At 46.7% G+C, this 6616-nt stretch overlaps 1 pseudogene; it reads left to right on the forward strand.

The window, feature by feature from the left end:
* The first annotated feature begins 428 nt into the window (after nt 1–428).
* Nucleotides 429–600, forward strand: LOC120938579 (annotated as a pseudogene).
* The last annotated feature ends 6016 nt before the right edge of the window (nt 601–6616 follow it).

The following is a 6616-nucleotide window of genomic DNA, read 5'->3' on the forward strand; positions in this document are numbered from 1 at the left end:
CCTCATCCACCAGAGGGAGAGGATGTCCATCACGGATTGTCGCAGACTGACGTTCAGTCTACTAAGAGACTATCACCTGATGGACTTTACGGAGGAAGAGGACGTCTAAAGATCTCCCCTCCCCCCCCTCTCCCAACTGTGTGTATCCATTGGTAGTTCAATAAAGCTTCGGGCCTGTGAACTCTTTCCTCCCCCCCCCCCCCCCCATCACATCCGTTGCCCAGTTGAAAGCTATTTTCTTTTGACAGTTTAATGACTTAAAAATGACATGTTTTTTGGAAAGTACTGATTTCAGGGTAATGCGGCGTCATGCATGATGCATCATACCGCAGAATGAGTGAATGAATGTAATTTATCTGTACGCTTGGAACTGAATGTACCCTGTATAAGTATTTATTTTTCAAAGAAAATATACAAAAAAACAAAGTATACATTTTCAATCAAAAATCTGTTCTTATCAGTTTAATATCTGATACGTCCCCTATCTGGGGACCATATATTAAATGGATTTTTAGAACAGGGAGATGGAAGAAGAGCTTGCTCTGTCCACTCCACGCATCGACCTGGTCTTGCAGTACCTCCACGACCGGTGCACCCCTCTCTTACGCAGTGTCAAAAAATTGATTTAACTGGAACATCATCCAACTTGTTTGTCTTGTGTGTTCTTGTTGCTGACAATGTTTCTTGCTTAAACTCGGTTCCGTGCTATAATAAACTGGCATTTAACCCTTGTGTCTTTGTCTTCATTGCTTCTTGTCACTTTCTTGCCAAATGCCACTACTTTATGAAGTTACCTGTACAGCAACACTTAGATTTAGTCAGTGCATCCAATTTTTGACAAGTCAGCTAGTGTTCTACTCCTCGCTCTCTCTCTTTCCTAAGGCCCAAAATGAAGCCTTCGATAAGCAGTGACCACTCTGCTGACAAACAAGGGGGCAGAATTTGCTCCATTGCTGTGTGCCTTGCTGCATGCAGCAGCTAGCTAGAAAAGTCAGCTGTAGCAAGGGTTTTTTATTTTTATCCGGAGGATCCCTTAGTCTTTGACTCCCTCTAGTGGCCCTCGATTTTCTTCCACGTTATGTTAACTAAGTCCACGTTATGCTAACTAGGAGGCCGGCCCATGCAAATGATTTTCCTTGTTGAACGTGCAGGAGAAGCAACGAGAAGCACCTGAATGTGTGCAATTCTTATTTTGGGATGACTGAAGGTCATGACTGGGCTCCAGCAGTGTTGGGCAGGTGTCAGAAAAGGGTGGATTGTCCAGTAGACAGGGGGTCAGGCCTGTAGACCAGCGACACCCGTCTGGCTGCGGATTCACACCTCCGGACAGCCTAGACTGGGGGGAAGGGCGATTGCCGGATACAGGCAAACGGGCAACTCTCAGCGAGCCCTCCGGTGGGGCCAGAAAGCCGCTCGCTCAGAACAGAGAATAATTGGGTTATCGCTTCTCGGCCTTTTGGCTAAGATCCAGTGTAGTTCTGCTGCATTCGGTGATTAGCCAAGAGGTGCCCGGGGTACCCGACGGTCGGCCTTGGGGGGATTGTTCTTCTTCGGAAGGCCCCACCTTGCTGCTATTGGCCTTGGGATTAGTCCCTGGGCAACGGGAAGCGATCGCCCTTTCTGAAGGCGGTTTTTCGGGGTTCCCCTTCGGGGGTACCCTTTCGGACGGAGGAAGATGGCGGCCCGTGGGCTACGGGACTCACTACGGTTCATCGTGAAGCCGGAATTCCAAGCGGAAGTCTGTTTGAGGACGATTGTGGTCGATGTCTTGTTGGATTCCTTATGCTTAAGGGTAAGAGATGTTGTGTGTCTGCAAGACTTCCCTCAGCAGAGGTTGTATGACATAACTTTCCTTTCCTCCGAGATGTGCTGGAATATCTACGAGAAGGTGAGGAACGAGGATAGTGAATTGTTAAGAAAAATGGAAGTTATTCCCTTATTCATGCAAGAAGAAAAAGCGATTGTTGTGCACATGTATAACCCCTTTGCAGATGTAAATTTGGTCAGAGCGTTCCTGAGTAATTATTGTGAGGATCTACGGGGCGGAGATAAAGTGTTTAACAAGTTTGATATCTGGACAGGAAAGTACCGATTTTATGGGAAGTTCCGGCGAGACTCGTGTGTTGGTGGGGTGAGGAGGCCTCCCGCGGTTTTCAACATTGGCGGAGAGAGGGGGTTCTTGTTTTATCCCAGACAACCGGTGTACTGTAGGAAATGTTGTGTGTATGGCCACACAAGTGGGGATTGCGATAGGGGAGTGAAATGCAGATTCTGTGGAGCCGAGGATCATGTCTCTAGAGAGTGTAGGCAAAAGAAGATGTGCGATATCTGCAAAAGACCAGGTCACCTTGCGAGACAATGCGAGGAATACGCGGCGGCAAAGATGAAGACAGAGGCGGAAAAGATAGCTAGGAATCTTGCAAAAGAGGAGAAGGAGCGGCAGAGGCTAGATCATCTGGCTCGGAGGCAGGGCAGAGGTAGGCCTGCGGAAAATGTGGGCCAGCCTGCTGCGTCCTCAGAGCAGGAAGCCAATGATGCTGCGCCTACAGGTCAGGCCGAGGCGGTGAACAGTAAGGGTGGCGCCGCAGATTCAGGTGTCGGTGCTGGTAACGATGCTGGGAGCCTCAGTGCCGCTGTAGGGGAAGGAGCCAATGTGGTCCAGGAGCATCAGGAAGAGAAGGAGGATGGAGTCGTGGTGGGTCAACAAGACGGTGGATCGGAGGAAGGACAGAGGAGTCCTGCGATGTCATGCCCTGGACGTCTCTCTGATTTGATGAGCGGGCTGTCATCTAGTGCGGAGGAGGAGGGTGATGAAGAAATGGACAGCGACGAAAGTTTGGAGTGTGGGCAGCGTTTAGTGATCTCAATGAATGAGACTGCACAATCCTCTACTAAGAGACCTCGGGAGGAAGGTGCAGGAGGGGGAGGAGAGGGGGAACCGCTTCCCGATGATGGAGGCTCTGGATCAGAGTCTGCCAGTTCTCCTTTTACTAGGAATAGACTGTCTTACGCTAATGTAGCAAGTAAAGGGCTGGAAGAGGGTAGGCATTTCCAAACAAGGCTTTGATATGGCTGTGCAAACCTTTTTGACTTTTTTTTTGATGGCTTTAACTGTATGCTCTGTGAACGTCAGGAGTATATGTTCAGGGTGGCGGTTTTTGAATACCTGGAAGGCGTGTGCTCAGATATTATCTGCGTCCAGGAGTGCGGTATTGAAAGAGCCTTATGTGGAGAATGGAAACATGGGGCGTCTGTGTGGTCTCCTTTGTGTGAGTCCAGGAATGAAGGAGTGGGGATTCTCATTAAAAGCCAATATATTCAGATTATATCCCACGAGGTGGTGGTTCCGGGGAGGTTGCAAATTGTGGTTTTGGAGGTGGCGGGAAAGGAATTTAAGTTAATTAATTGTTACGCACCGGCAGAGAAAAAGGAACGTGTGATATTTTTTAATGTGCTTAAGTTGTGGTTGCCTGGCAGAATTCCGACTATGCTGGTTGGAGATTTAAATTGCGTGAGGAGGAGTGAGGAAAGGCAGGGTGCAAGTCTGGAGAGTGGGACTTATGTGACCTCTAAAGCGCTGAATGAGATTTTAAATGATTTTCATCTCCAGGATACGGCTATGAGTGTACAGAAAGATAGTCTTTCCTTTACTTTTTTTTCAGATAAGGGGTCTGTCAGGTCCAGGATTGATTTTATTTTTGTATCCCTGGCCTTTAAAATTGTCGGGTATCAGGCTGACCCGGTACCCTTTTCGGCTCATGCCATAGTTTCAGGCTCCTTCTGTCTGGACGATGCCAAGATATGTGGGAGGGGTGTTTGGAAGCTCAACGTTTCTTTTTTGGAGGAGGAGGGGGTTGCTACCAATTTTAAGGATTTTTTTGAGCACCTTCCGTATAAAAAAAGTTATTTTGATGACATCCTGGAGTGGTGGGATTGGGCTAAAAACAGGATTGGCGTTTTCTTTAGGACACTGGGTGTGGAGGCGGCTAGGAGAAGGCAGGAGGAGGAAAGGAGGTTGGTGGATAGGTTGCACTTCCTATTTCAGTGCAAAAGGATGGGGGTGGATGTGGAGGAAGAATTGAAGGAGGTGCGTGAAGCTAGGATTAAGACGATTAAGGAGCATGGGAAAGGCATTGTATTTAGATCTAAAATTCAGGAAATGGAGGAAGATGAGCAATGTTCCACGTACTTCTTTAAAAAATCCTTTGGCCCAAAGAAGATGTTCCAGTCGGTGCTGGAAGGAGATGAGGAGGTGAGCGGTGATAGAATGATAGAATCTATCAAGTCTTATTATGCGGATCTGTATGGCGGTGGTGGTGGTGCGACGGATGAAGAGATGCGGGAGTATTGTGAGGTCGTGAGAGGGAATTTGAAGTTGGACGATGCGGAGATGTTGCTGGAGCCAGTGAAGGAAGAAGAAGTGGAGAAGGTGGTTAAGAGCATGAAGAGGAACAAGACCCCTGGAGGGGATGGCTTACCCATTGAGTTCTACGCAGACTTCTGGCCGGTGTTGAAGGACGCAGTATGTGAAGTGGTGAAGACCTGTATAGAAGAAAAAAGGATATCAAATTCAATGAAGGAATAATTACTTTATTGTATAAAAAGAAGGGAGACCAACGTGATATTCGTAATTGGCGTCCAATAACGCTCCTTAACAGTGACTACAAAATCTTTGCTAAATTACTGGCTAGTAGGATGAGTCGAGTGATCGATAATATTGTTGGAGAATGGCAAGTTTGTGCTGTTCCTGGGCGGAGGATCTCTGACAATTTGATCCTCCTAAGGGATTTTATATATTATACCCAGTGCAATAATATGCCTTTGGCAGTGGCAAGCATTGACTTAGAAAAGGCTTATGATCGGGTAACACATAAGTACCTGTTTACAGTACTAAGGCAGATGGGGGTGCCTGACGATTTTGTTAAAATGGTGGAGTGTTTGTACCAAGGCATTAGCAGTCAGGTCCTGGTCAACGGGAAGTTGTCAGGGGAGGTGGAGGTGAGGTCGGGGGTAAGACAGGGGTGTCCTGTGTCGCCTGTTGCCTTCATCTGTGCGATTGAGCCTCTCTTGAGGCATGTTGCGCGGGACAAGTGCTTCAGGGGAGTATTTGTGCCAGGTTGTGGGAATGAACCAGTTAAGGCCCTCTGTTACATGGATGACGTCAATTTTCTGTGTAACACGGCAAGATATCTGATGAGGGCAGAGCTTCAACTTGGCATTTTTGGGGCGGTCTCTGGACTGCGTGTCAACTGGGGTAAGAGTAGTGTGTGTGTCCTGAGTGGCACATGCGATACATCTAAAAGTAAGCTGAAGACTGTGCAGGAGGTGGTTGTATTAGGAGTGCATTTTGAAAGGGAACTGACAAACCAAGTCAACACGTCCAAATGTGCTGAGAAAATTGAGAGGAAGTTAAGTCTATGGAAAACCAGAAGGCTATCTTTGTCTGGGAAAACCTTGATTGTTAAAGCGGTGATCCTTCCTTTATTGCTTTATTGCTCTGTAGTTTTCCCACCAAATAAGAGATGGGTACAGAAGATCACAAGATCATTGTTTGTTTTCTTTTGGGGTTCCAAAATGGAGAAGGTGTCTAGGGAAGTGGTGACAAAGTGTATGCAGCTGGGTGGACACAATTTTCCAAATGTTGGCCTCTTCCTTGAAGTCCAGTGGTGGTTGGTCCACCTCAGGACTTTTCACGCGGGAGGGAAAGCAGCAGCCTTAATGCGTTATTTGATTGGATGGCCCTTGCTAAAATGGGGGTGGTGTGAAAGAGATCTCACAAGACCTATGTCCCTGATATTGCCAGTGTATTATTTAAAAATGTCAAGTTTTTTTCTGATTAATAAGTTACAGGAGCTGGGGGAGGGAGCTCGTAAAAAAGAGTCCTTATGGTTGTGGTTAAGGAGAGGTGAATTGCCAACCAATATTTTTGGTCTAAGCCTTAGAAAAGCTGAACGCTGCTGGAAAAGTTTATTATTTAAAGGTGTGACCAATAAACAGCGGGAGGTGGTGTGGTTAGCGTTTCACAATTGTTTGCCCACAATGTCTTTTTTAAAATCCAGAGATCTGGTAAGGAGGGAAGTATGCCCTAGAGATGGGTGTATGGCAGATGAAAGCGTGAGGCATGTTTTTTGGGAGTGCAGTTTTGCTGTAAAAGTGTGGACGCTATTGCATGGCTTTGTGAGAAGAGTGGTGGAGGTGGATGTTGTGTCACTTGAGAAATGTGTTTTTGGGTTGGTGGAAGGAAGCAAGGAAAAGCAACGTAAGATGTTTGTCGTGTCTGCAGTGATAAAAGAAGCGATGTGGGAAACGCGGTGTGCTTTTGTGAAAAAGAAAATGGTGCTAACTGAGAAAGATTGTGTTGATTGGGTGATGGCAAAAATGTTTTATGTTCTGATGGTGGAAAGGAGGAGAATGGGAGAGGAGGAGGCGAATGTGTTTTGGAATTTTGAGAAGTGGCGGGTGGGGGATGGATAGGATGTTTTGTTTTTTACTGTGTATGTTATTTTATTCTTGATTTTACCTTTTCTTATGTCCTGATACGCTAGTATGATGCAAAGAACACGGCTCTGGTGATGGTACGGGGTTGAGTTATGCCTAAGTCTGTGATTCAGTCTGA

The sequence above is a fragment of the Rana temporaria genome, chromosome 4 (assembly GCF_905171775.1).
Source record: "Rana temporaria chromosome 4, aRanTem1.1, whole genome shotgun sequence".
Classification (NCBI taxonomy): domain Eukaryota; kingdom Metazoa; phylum Chordata; class Amphibia; order Anura; family Ranidae; genus Rana; species Rana temporaria.